Genomic DNA, 12,552 nt, shown 5'->3' with positions numbered 1-12,552 from the left:
TTGCCTGGCCGTCACTCCAGTTTCAGGGGCCGTCATAGTTTGCCCTGTGACCTCGCTGCTTTTACGCATCTAGGAATTGATTTTTCATTTTGTTTACCTGTCTACTTAGTAGGATGTAGTGACAATGTCTGAGTTGCTTGTATGCCAGACCAGAAACCAGTAGTCCAGCTTTATCTTTGCTTTTTAAGGAAAGTATTTACAGAAGTCCTCACTTTGTCGTTCCTCTCAATAACCTCTGAAACTTTTTCTTCAAATGTTTAAAAATCTTCAGTGTCGCCGGGCGCGGTGGCTCAAGCCTGTAATCCCAGCACTTTGGGAGGCCGAGGCGGGTGGATCACGAGGTCAAGAGATCGAGACCATCCTGGTCAACATGGTGAAACCCCGTCTCTACTAAAACTACAAAAAATTAGCTGGGCATGGTGGCACGTGCCTGTAATCCCAGCTACTCAGGAGGCTGAGGCAGGAGAATTGCCTGAACCCAGGAGACGGAGGTTGCGGTGAGCCGAGATCGCGCCATTGCACTCCAGCCTGGGTAACAAGAAAGAAACTCCGTCTCAAAAAAAAAAAAAAAAAAATCTTCAGTGTCTACTTATGAATTTACCATGTTGAGTGCTCTTCCTTGCTTTCTGTACTTTGACGTGTCCACTTGGTTTTTTTCCCTCCAGCCTGTAGAACTTGCTTTAACAATGTTTTAAGTGGTCCTCCCTGTGGTGTGAAGGGCGAGCGAGGTGCTCAGAGCTGTCGTGGCAAGGACCATGTTGCTTCCAGACGTCCTGCTCACTGGTACACCAGGGGTTGGAAAAACCACACTAGGCAAAGAACTTGCGTCAAAATCGGGACTGAAATACATTAATGTGGGTGATTTAGCCCGAGAAGTCTGATCGTCAGATATCAGGGAGTCTGGCAAGATGGCTTCTTCCAAGAACATGCCGAAAGGTGCCCAGATGATGGTGCAAATCCTGAAGGATATGGGGATTACAGAATATGAGCCAAGAGTTATAAATCAGATGTTGGAGTTTACCTTCCGATATGTGACCACAATTCTAGATGATGCGAACATTTATTCAAGCCATGCTAAGAAAGCTACCGTTGACGTAGATGATGGGTGATTGGCAATCCAGTGCCGCGCTGACCAGTCTTTTACCTCTCCTCCCCCAAGAGATTTTTTATTAGATACCGCAAGGCAAAGAAATCAACCCACTTTGCCATTGATTGAGCCATATTCAGGACCTAGGTTGCCAGCTGATTGATACTGGCTTAACAGCTCCAAACTATAGGCTGAAATCTTTACAGAAAAAGGTATCACCTTCTGCGGGAAGAATAACAGTCCCGGGGTTAAGTGTTGGTTCAGTTACTAGCAGACCAAGTACTCCCACACTAGGCTCACCAACCCCACAGACCATGTCTGTTTCAACTAAGTAGGGACTCCCATGTCCCTCACAGGGCAAAGGTTTACAGTACAGATGCCCACTTCAGTCTCCAGCTGTAAAAGCTTCAATTCCTGCAACATCTGCAGTTCAGAGTGTTCTGACTAATCCATCATTAATCGGGTCCAAAAACATTCTTATTACCACTAATATGGTGTCATCACAAAGTACTGCCAATGAATCATCAAATGCACTGAAAAGAAAACGTGAGGATGATGATGGTGACTATGAAAACTTGTAATCTAGCCTTGCTTCATGTAACATACATACTGGGTCCTGAATTCATTGTACTGATATTCAGCATGCATGCTGGATGTTTTCAAGTTGTGTTTTAGAAAACTTTAATAATATTTAAGGAGTAAATACAATTACCATACTTTTTAACTGAAATGAAGGTTCTTCATCAGCCTTAAAAACGTAAGAAAAAGTTGTCATTCATTAATTTGAAAAAAAAAGTTTTAAATGTTGGTCTGCTAGATCAAGATCTTTCAACTTTTCTCTGAAAAAGTATTATTTTACTTTTGTAATTGAAAGATATTTTTGCCGGGTATAGAATCCCAGGTTGATAGTTATTTTCTTTCTTTCTCTTTCTTTCTTTCTTTTCTTTTCTTTTTTCTTTTTTCTTTTCTTTTCTTTTCTTTCTTTCTTTTTCTTTCTTTCTTTCTCTTTCTTTCTTTTCTTTCTCTTTCTTTCTCTCTCTCTTTCTTTCTTCCTTTCCTTTCCTTTCTTTATTTTTCTCTTTCTTTCTTTCTCTCTCTCTCTTTCTTTCTTTCTTTCCCTCCTTCCTTTCTTTCTTTTTCTCTTTCTTTTTCTTTTCTTCTTTCTTTTTCTCTCTCCTTCCCCCCTTTCTCCCTTCCTTTCCTTCCTTCCCTTCCCTTCCCTCCCTCCCTCCCTTCCTTCCTTTCCTTTCTCTTTCTCTCTTTTGAGTTGCAGTCTCACTCTCCCTCGAGCTGGAATGCAACAGCACTGATCATAGTTCACTGCAACCTTGAACCCTTGGGCTCAAGCAATCTTCCTGCCTCAGTCTCCCAAGTACCTGGGACTACAGGCACATGTCACCAGCTAATTTTTAAATTTTGTGTAGAGATGGGGGCTCATAATGTTGCCTAGGCTGGTCTCAAACACCTGGGCTCAAGCGTTCCATCCTCCTGCCCTGGCCTCCCAAAATGCTGGGATTATAGGCACGAGCCCCACCGTGCCTGACTTAGTTTTCTTCTTTAGCGCTTTGAAGATGTTTTTCCATGTCTTTTGCACTTCATGGTGCTGTCTTATTTTCATTCCACTGTAGGTAGTATGCTTTTTTCTCTGGCACTGTAATTATAATGTGTGTACGTATATTCTTTGCGTTTAGCCTTCTCGGGATCTGTTGGGCATCTTGGATCTGTGGATTTAGAGTTTTCATCAAATGTGGAAATATTTTGGCCATATTTCTTCCAAGTTTGCTTGGGTCCCGATCTCTTTTTCTCCTGTTTCTGGAATACCAATTACATTTATATTATGTAGCATTTATTTATTTATTTATGAGCCTGAGTCTTGCTCTGTCGCCCAGGCTGCATTGCAGTGGTGTGATCTTGGCTCACTGCAACCTCCACTCCTAGGGTTCTAGTGATTCTCCTGCCTCAGCCTCCTGAGTAGCTTGAATTAAGGTGCCTGCCACCACACCCAGCTATTTTTTTTTTTTTCTATTTTTAGTAGAGATAGGGTTTTACCATGTTGACCAGGCCGTTCTCAACCTCCTGACCTCAGCTGATCTACCTGCCTCAGCCTCCCAAAGCTCTGGGATTACAGGCATGAGCCACCATCCCCAGCCTATCACAGAGCTTTTATTGTCCCATAAGGTCACTGAGGCTTAGTTCATTTTTGTTCAGTCCTTTTTCTTTCTGTTTCATTATGGCTAGTTTTTATTGATAGATCTTCAAGTTCACTAAATTTTTATTTTAATTTTTTTTGCAACCACTGATTTGCTGTTGCTCACATCCGGTAAATTTTTTGTTTCAGATATTATATTTGAATATGCCTAGAGGAATATACCTGTATACCTCTAGGATTTCCATTTTTAAAAAATAAACAATTTTCCTTTCTCTCTTTATTTTCTTAATGATTTTCTTTAAATTTCTAAGCTTATGTATAATAACTACGTTAAAGTCCTCATCTGCTCGTTCTGTCATTTCTGTCAGTTTTGTGTCTATTCCACCTGACAAGCTTTTTCTCCTGGTTGTGGGTCACAATTTGGATCTTATTTTCATGTTTAGTAATTTTTAATTTGATGCCAGGATTTTTGTTAATCTTTTTATTTTGGAATAAACCTAGATTTACAGGAAAGTTTAAAGATAGTGCAGAGAGTCCTCAGACATTCCTCACCCAATTTTAGTGTCCCTTAATGTGAACACATGACATTACCAACGTACATTTGTGAGAACTAAGACATTAGCACAATGCCACACTATTTACTAAAGTACAGATTTTATTGAAATGTTACTAGTTTTTCTTCCAGTGCTCTTTTTCTTTTCCAGGATTCATTCCAAGATACCTGTTGTATTTGGTGGTCGGGTCTTCTTAGTCTCATCTTATCTGTGACAATTTCTCAATTTCTTATTTTTCATGACCTTGATGCTTTTGAAGAGTATTGGCCTGTGGGTATTTTATAGACTATCCCTCATTTTGAGTTTATCCAGCGTTTTCCTTTTTTTTGAGATGGAGTTTCGCTCTTGTTACCCAGGCGGGAGTGCAATGGCGCGATCTCAGCTCACCGCAACCTCCGCCTCCTGGGTTCAGGCAATTCTCCTGCCTCAGCCTCCTGAGTAGCTGGGATTACAGGCACGTGCCACCATGCCCAGCTAATTTTTTGTATTTTTTTAGTAGAGACGGGGTTTCACCATGTTGACCAGGATGGTCTCGATCTCTTGACCTCGTGATCCACCCTCCTCAGCCTCCCAAAGTGCTGGGATTACAGGCTTGAGCCACCGCGCCTGGCCCAGTGTTTTCTTATAATTAGCCTGAGGTTGTGAGTTTTCCAGAGAACACCGTAGACGTGAGGTGTTTTTCTCTGTACACCACATTACTGTGTTGATCTTGATAACTTTGCTGAGTTGGTCCCTGGTCAGTTTCTCCACTATAAGATCAGTCTTACTTTGCTTGGATTCCTTCTCTCTGTGCTGCGGTCCAACAAACATCTCAAGTGAAAGGGTGATTATAGGACTCAGCTCATTTACTTAGGAATCTTACTTAGTCTTATATTTCTTGGTCCTAGTGTCTGAAAACACTTGTTTTCAGTTTTCTAGCTGTTTATGGCAGAAGAGCAAGTTCTGTAGCCCTAAATCCTTCAACACTAAAGTCAGAAGTCCTTGGCAGTTTCTCTTCACGTTGAGTTCCTTGCTTGGAAATTTCCAGTTAATTTCATAGCTTGCAGTTCCTCCGATCTTGACCCACGTGAAGGCCAACCCACAGCTAGCATTCCCAGGGGAGGCGTGATATGGTTTGGTTCTGAGTCGCCACCCAAATCTCATCTTGAATTGTACTCCCATAATTCCCATGTGTTGTGGGAGGGACCTGGTGGGAGATAATTTAAATCATGGGGCCAGTTTCCCCCACATTGTTCTCGTGGTAGTAAGTCTCCCGAGATCTGATGGGTTTATCAGGGTTTCCGCTTTTGCTGCTTCCTCATTTTCTCTTGCTGCCACTTGTAAGAAGTGCCTTTCACCTCCTGCCATGGTTCTGCGGTCCTCCCAGCCACGTGGAAGCTGTAAGTCCAATTAAATCTCTTTCTTTTCAGTTTCAGGTGTGTCTTTATCAGCAACGTGAAAACAGACTAATATAAGACGTTACCCTTACCTAGAGCTCAGGCAGATAAGAACAAGTTTCCTTGCTGTGGTTGGTGTTTCTGACAGTGGGAACATTTCTTCTAGTCCAGTTTTTCACTGTGGCAGTCTGGCAGCCTTTCCTGGGTCCGGTCTTCATGTATGATCTTAGTTCTACTGTCTTGATCGAGCTCAAGGACTTGCCTCCTAAATCCTTGTGCTTTTAAAACATAAATTTCTTGGTTAGGTCCCAGGACAGCTCCAACTTGATGTCAGTGGTTTCAGCTTTTTCTTTTTTCTATTCTTTTTTGGTCACTGCCGATTTTTGTTACTGTCATGCGAGTGAGGCTCCGTATTTGAGAAGATATTTATTGTATTTGATCCAGCATTTATAGCAGGAGAGCTGGTGGAGGACACTGTCTGTCGTGTTCTTAGTCTACTGTCCTGCTTTATAATGGCTTAAAACAGCCAGGCGCGGTGGCTCATGCCTGTAATCCCAGCACTTTGGAAGGCCAAGGCGGGTGGATCACAAGGTCAAGAGATCGAGACCATCCTGGCCAACATGGTGAAACCCCATCTCTACTAAAAATACAAAAAATTAACTGGGCGTGGTGGCACACACCTGTAGTCCCAGCTACTTGGGAGGCTGAGGCAGGAGAATTGCTTAAACCTGGGAGGCAGAGGTTGCAGTGAGCCGAGATAGCACCACTGTGCTCCAGCCTGGCACCTGGTGATACAGCAAAACTCTGTCTCAAAAAAAAAATAAGAAGGCCTAAAACAGAACACTTAAGATCAGCTGCAGATTGTCTCATTAAAACTTTAATATAAAAAAGAAAGCTGTAATCTTAAATTACAATTTATTTATTTTTCGAGACACAGTCTCATTCTGTTGCCCATGCTGAAGTGCAATGGTGCAATCTCGGCTCACTGCCGACCTCTGCCTCCCAGGTTCAAGTGATTCTCCTGCCTCCTAAGTACCTGGGATTACGGATGCGCACCATCATGCCTGGCTGATTTTTGTATTTTTATTAAAGATGGGGTTTCACCATATTGGTCAGGCTGGTCTTGAACTCCTGACCTTAGGTGATCCACCCGCCTTGGCCTCCCAGATTGCTGGGATTACAGGTGAGAGCCACTACACCTGGCCTTAAGTTATAATTGAAACTGTGTAAGGTACTGTGCTAAGGTAAGACATTGCCTTCAAGTAGCTGATTTTCACTGGGAAGGTAGGTTAAGTGTATAGGTCAAAGGAGAGTCCCAGACGTGCTGGGGAGCTGTACACTGAGAGTTCAGACTTGGGTGTGTCTTCTTGGAGGTAAGAAAATTGGCAGCTGCTTCACGTCAGAGGAGGTACCCTAGGTAGGATTAAGGATCAAGTGGATTTCTGGGATGGAAAACTTTCTAGTATTGGGGACAGAGATGATGAAATTTAGAACCTACACAGGGGTTTTATTTATGCGTTCGAGTAATAAGAACTCGGGGTCTATTATCAGTAAAATATATTTTTGGAGATTACAGATATTTTCTTAGGTGTCAAGATTTTCTTGGTAATGTCCATTTGGGATCTTGGGAGCTAAACTGAGGGTAGGAGTGGGCTGTCAGTGATGATTTGTTGGTGAATCTTATTTGCAAAGAGGGAGTGGTTCAGTCTGATAAGAATTACAATGAAGACAATGTTGTGCCTTAGGGCAGACTTTGCTATTCTAAGATACAGAGCGGTGTCTGGGTTAGATCCACCTGTAGTTACAAAGGCGTAAGTTTAACGTTTTACAGTTACTCGAAATCTTTCAAGAAGCACTTGTTAGGAGCTAATTGAGGTGCAACCAAAGAGCAGCACTCAGAACCTCTTCAGAAAAGTGAAGTTTGCAAATACTTGCTTGAAACTTGAATATGCTTGAGAGCACGGAGCCCGACTGTGACCTGTGCGGGCTTTCCACACGGCCAGGACTCAGACCTGTGTGTGTTCTGGGCTGGCGTTGGACACTCCAGATCTGGTCCCTGTGGGTCCCTTAATAAGAGACGCATTGTAGGAAAAGCTCTGTCCATATTGGAACTATGCAAAAGTCTCTGCAGAATGAGGAACATTTTCTGGAAATCTATTGATTTTTTTGAAAAGTAAGGAGCTAAGTTTCCAATAACAATGAAAGAAAACCCAGCCAATAAATCGATGATGACTACCATTGTAGGTGGATTTAAAACGGAAATATTTTTGGAAAATGACATTTTGTGTTGCAATGGAGTCAACTGATGGGGGCTTAAGACGGAGGATTCCCTGAGGTTTAGGATCAGATTGACTAGGGACATTCTTGTATGCCAGCCAATCTCAGGAAGCGGGGAGGATTTGAGGCTCCATTTGAGTGTGGACTGCCGCCCGTGGAAGAGCTGAGGGTTTCCTTGTAATTAGTCCTCATGCTCTTCATTTTGGTGATTGTTAGGCTGGCATCAGCGCCATTTGGGAGCTGTTTGTCCATTTTCATCTGTTTCTTCTTGAACTGAAAAGGCTCTCTCAACTTTGAAATATACTGACCAGGACACACTAGTCAATTGTGGAGGCTGAATCTATGGTGGCTGAAAAATACAACTGGTAGATTTCAGTGGGCATAGCCTTCCCTACGGTGGGAGCCATGAAACCCATCAGTCGACACCTTTCCAGTAACCTGGGCGTGGTTCATTACCCACGTGGCATTCGCTCGCTCTGGAAATCAAAAAACGGCAGATTTCTGTGTCCTAATAGTGGCAAATGCAGCTGTTTTTGTTGTTCATTTTCACAAACTAACGACTTCTGCAAAAAGATGAACCAAGATTAAAAGAAATCAGATGTGTGTATTTGGTATGCAATATTTTTGTATTACAGATAGCTACATTCTAACCCACATTAACCCCATGATATGTGAATTTTGCCAACTCCTGCTGTGTCTTTTAAATCAAATCCAGTAAATCACGATGAAGGTTCTAATTTCTAAACAAACTAGTCTTCCAGGAGAGGTGCTTTAACACTGCACTGCAAATTAGACAACCTAAGATAAATGGACCATCTTTGTTAATTATGTAGTTTAATTGATCAAAACTACCAGATAAGATTTTATTTATAGTGGTTTTGCTTAGCATCAAATTCTATACTATTAAAGAGCTTGTGAGTCATATATTTGGGGTCGTTAAGATATATGCTGTTATTTAGCATCTGTTAACCTGATTAAGCACCTTCTTTTGGGTCCAGTTCATGTCACAATATGAAATTGCCTTTAATTGAGAGGACCGACTTCCATGACATTGTTCAAGCCGTGTACAAAGCACTTTTCATTTTTGCTCTATTGATCCAGCAGCAATTGACTTGAACTATATTCAGAACCTGGTGGGGGAAGATGGGAGAAGCTTTCCCGAAATGTTCTTTTTGCCAGTGGCTTTTCTCTCTGCATACCCCACCGTTTGCTTGTAACTAATTTTGCATGCCAGTAGGTAGCAGTGGTGAGCAGAGGCACAGACAGAAAGCTGCCAGTCAGCGATGATAAATTATTATTCATTTCTGTTATAGGTGGGGTGTGCAGTCAGTTACAGTAATAATTACCAGGACTAGAGGGTTTCCTAGGCAACCAGTTTCCCCCCTCATTCATGCTGTTGCTGAGACAGTGCCTGTAAAGCATGACATTGCTGTATTCTGAGGTTTGTTGCCCCCCTGCTGCTCCAGGTTTGAGGTTAGTTACAGCATCGTAAGGCGCTCTCAAGCATAGAGAACTCAGACTGGGCCTAAAAGGCATGCCGGCAAGAGGGCCTCTCTGCCGCTGTTTCACTTTTAAGGGACAGGCTTCCAAAAATGTAAATCTGGCATCTTGCTTGGTGATATGAGGAAGATCTCTTTAAGTTGCAAAACCTTTTATTTTCTATCGTTTTGGAGATAGTGGATCATTTCATTTTTATAGTTTTATTATTTGATAAAAACGTGCAGAGACAGACCTAAAACTAGACTTCGCCTTAGGATTTGAGTCCAATAAATCAATGGGGAACTGTCACAGCTAATCATGGTTGTGTTTGTTGTTTATTCAGTTTTATGAAAATGGCTCATGAAGAGGAAGGCAGCAGTCTTCCCGAAGCAACAGGAGCAGTCCTTTATGTGGTGGGAAAATAATAGCAACCCCATCTATTATCCGGGGTCTATACATGAATCATATTATCCTATATTTGGGGGCTCTCCAATCTTTCATTTTAATGAACTTACATCAAGTGCTTTGCAGTGATAAAAAAGTAGTATTTGTTTGTGTCTGCTATGAAAAGCAGATAGGGGATTCATGTTTCAGTCGTACATGGAGATGTGAAATGTTTATCCATTTACAAGGCAGAAATCAAACCCGACACCAGACGTCCGATCTCGTCCTCTGCTAGATGGTTACAGAAATGTTCAGTACCTCACATTGGACCTGTGTATTTATCACCGTGAGTTCTCAGCAGGATGTAAGTTATCTTCGTCAGTGCTCCTCGTGGGGACACCACCAGCGCTAGGCATGACCGATGAGTCCCTTGTCTGTGAGCCATGACTGGGCTCTTAGACTTCTGGAGCTGCTTAGGCTTCCTGCAGGTGCCTGCTGTGCATTCAGGGGTGTGGTGGAGTTCCAGGAGCAGTGAGGCTGAATGCAGGCCGCCTTGGTCTTGCAAGAGGCCACGGCTAACAGCTCTGTGCCCTTAGCCTTCCCTGGGTGTCTGGAGGAAAGCTACCTTCTGCCTTGGACCTAGCTCCATCCTTCTGCTCCAGAAGTGGCCCTAGGGTCTAGCCGCGCTGGGGAGTGAGACCTGCCAGTCACCATTTGTCCAAAACATCTCACTCAGAACCAGCTTCCCACTTGACAAAATCTTGAGGGCCAGGCCAGGTGTGGTGGCTCATGCCTGTAATCCCAGCTACTCGGGAGGCTGCGGCAGGAAAATTGCTTGAGCCCAGGAGGCGGAGGTTGTAGTGAACCAAGATCGGGCCACTGCACTCCAGCCTGGGTGACAGATCGAGACTCTGTCTCAAAAAAAAAAAGAAAATCTTGAAGTCCAGTTTCCTGAAAGCATCTCAGAGGTACTAAACGTAAGTGCTCAGTTACTCTGTTAGATGTGGGCTTGTGAAGTGATTCATAAAAATGAAATATATGAACTATGTTTTTGATATAGATACTGTAAAATGTAATTGGCTATATGAATCCATCAGTCTGGGTTCATCTGTAGTTTAGGTTTACTTTAAATTGCTTAATAATCTTTTAAAAAGTATTTATAAGCCAAAACTATGAGGCTACCACCTGCTAGTCCAAACAGTTTTATCAAGTAATCCCAGGGTGGTTGTTTTTTTCTTTTTTCTGAATCGTTTAACAGTCTAAGTAGGAGAGAGTGTCTCTTGAAATGTAGCAGTCTGCTATACCACAGGCGGGGACTTCCACACAATTTAGCAACGAAAATAATTTTTAAAATTTTCTTATTACATACCCCTCTGTGGCATCAATTATTTAAACTGCAGTGCTTAGCCAAACCAATGTTACAGATTAGATAACAAACTGGTAACATGATAACGCAGTGAGTTAAAGACATGTAATGAAGTCGTTATTTACTTATAGACAACTACCCTTGGCATACAAAGTCAGAAAAAGTAGTTGATGTTCAAATGAGGCCATCTGAACTCTAGCTTCAAAATAACCCCCTTTAATTTCGTCCTCTGCATCTCTAAATTCCGGAGAAAGAAGGAATGTCTTCATCGTCAGGACCAGTCTCCTATTTATAATAATGATAAAATAGAGAAAGTGGGCCAGCTCCCCCATCATAAGCTTGCCCTTCTGTTTTTTTTTTTTTTTCTTTAAATAATTGAACTGTTTCAAGAAACAATGTTAAAATCTTAAGGTTAGAGCATTCTTTCATTTTTTTGTCTAAAGATTACTCTGCACCCTAGACAAAGGAAATATTTAAACTGTTAAATTTGAACAAAGATACAGTCTGCATATGACTTCTCTGAAGCCCTATAAAAATTCTTTAAAATTGCCTATTCACTCAAATTTACTGAGTGTAGCAAAAATGTCAAAGGCATAAAGTCAGAGAAGATTGAATAAAATAATGCAGAAAGACAGATTAGTCATGCACAGACCCACACAGCCTTTCAGAGAACACAATACCACTCTTTATTACCGTTCTATCTTTACAAAGACTACGTTCAATACATAGAAGATGATACATGGCCAGCCATGTCATCTGCCTGTGATTCCAGAACTCATCTATCTGGGCCCTTTTCACAATGACATTGATGAGAGATCGCAGTGTTTTCAGACCTTTGTTTTATTTATCATATATAATGGCTGGCGAAAAAAATAGGAATTATGTCACCGAGAGCACATAAAAGAGTTGCATAGAAGATTCTGTGACAAAGTTTGGTAAAACCCAGAACAAGGAGGCTCATGGAAATGTTCTTTTTTCTGTCGTCCTCCTGCTGCGTCTTCTCCCTGTCCGTTCAAAGATCTGCACGCTGATAACTGTTGAAAAATATCAAGAAAATGTTTCATCAAGCCAAACGTCGGGGACCCTGATCTTTTGTAAGAAACTCTTTGGCGATTACGTTTTTGTTTAAATGTGGAGCACATTTTAATGACGGTAGAGTTGCCGGCCGTTATTTATGCATCTGCAAAGGGAAAGGAGACTATTTGTCAGTCACAGTTTTGTATCTTGCAAATTTAATAAAGAGCCGCCCTTAAGATAGAATTTCTTAGGCTGCCACAATTGACAAAAGCCAGCTAATGTTGAAATGTCAACAGCAAACCTCATCAGCAGGCCGCACTGCCTCGCGATCAAGACAGCACCATAGCTCCATATAAACAAATGTGTGTAATGTGCCTGTGTCGGGGGTGGGGGCTAGGAATCTGGGGATCTCAGTGCTTCGGGGACGCACAGCACAGGCTTAACGCAGTCCCGCGACAGCCTCTAAATGTTCGGGAATCAGTGCTGTGTGTGTTACCCAGAGTCTCAGGGAGCGTGGACTCAGATGTGACTGGCAGCTGCCTTGCAAAAGGTTATCTTGTCTATGTTCCTTGGGAGGACTCTCAATTCCATGCCCATGGGGAGTTTCCTCCCTCCCTCCCTCCCTCCCTCCCTCCCTCCTTTCCTCTCTCCCTTCTTTTCCTTCCTTCCTTCCCTCCCTCCTTTCCTTCCTTCCCTCCCTCCCTTCCTTCCCTCCCTCCCTCCCTTCCTCTCTCCCTTTTTTTCCTTCCTTCCTTCCCTCCCTCCCTCCCTTCCTCTCTCCCTTTTTTTCCTTCCTTCCTTCCCTCCCTCCCTCCCTTCCTCTCTCCCTTTTTTTCCTTCCTTCCTTCCCTCCCTCCCTCCCT

At 42.6% G+C, this 12,552-nt stretch overlaps 1 pseudogene; it reads left to right on the top strand.

The window, feature by feature from the left end:
• Positions 1-881: 881 nt before the first annotated feature.
• Positions 882-2,011, top strand: LOC116530832 (annotated as a pseudogene).
• Positions 2,012-12,552: the final 10,541 nt, after the last annotated feature.

Source organism: Sapajus apella, unplaced genomic scaffold, assembly GCF_009761245.1.
Source record: "Sapajus apella isolate SASKATOON/1434 unplaced genomic scaffold, GSC_monkey_1.0 scaffold68, whole genome shotgun sequence".
NCBI lineage: Eukaryota > Metazoa > Chordata > Mammalia > Primates > Cebidae > Sapajus > Sapajus apella.
Note: the sequence above shows the minus strand (reverse complement) of the source record. Positions and strands in the feature narration are given on the sequence as shown.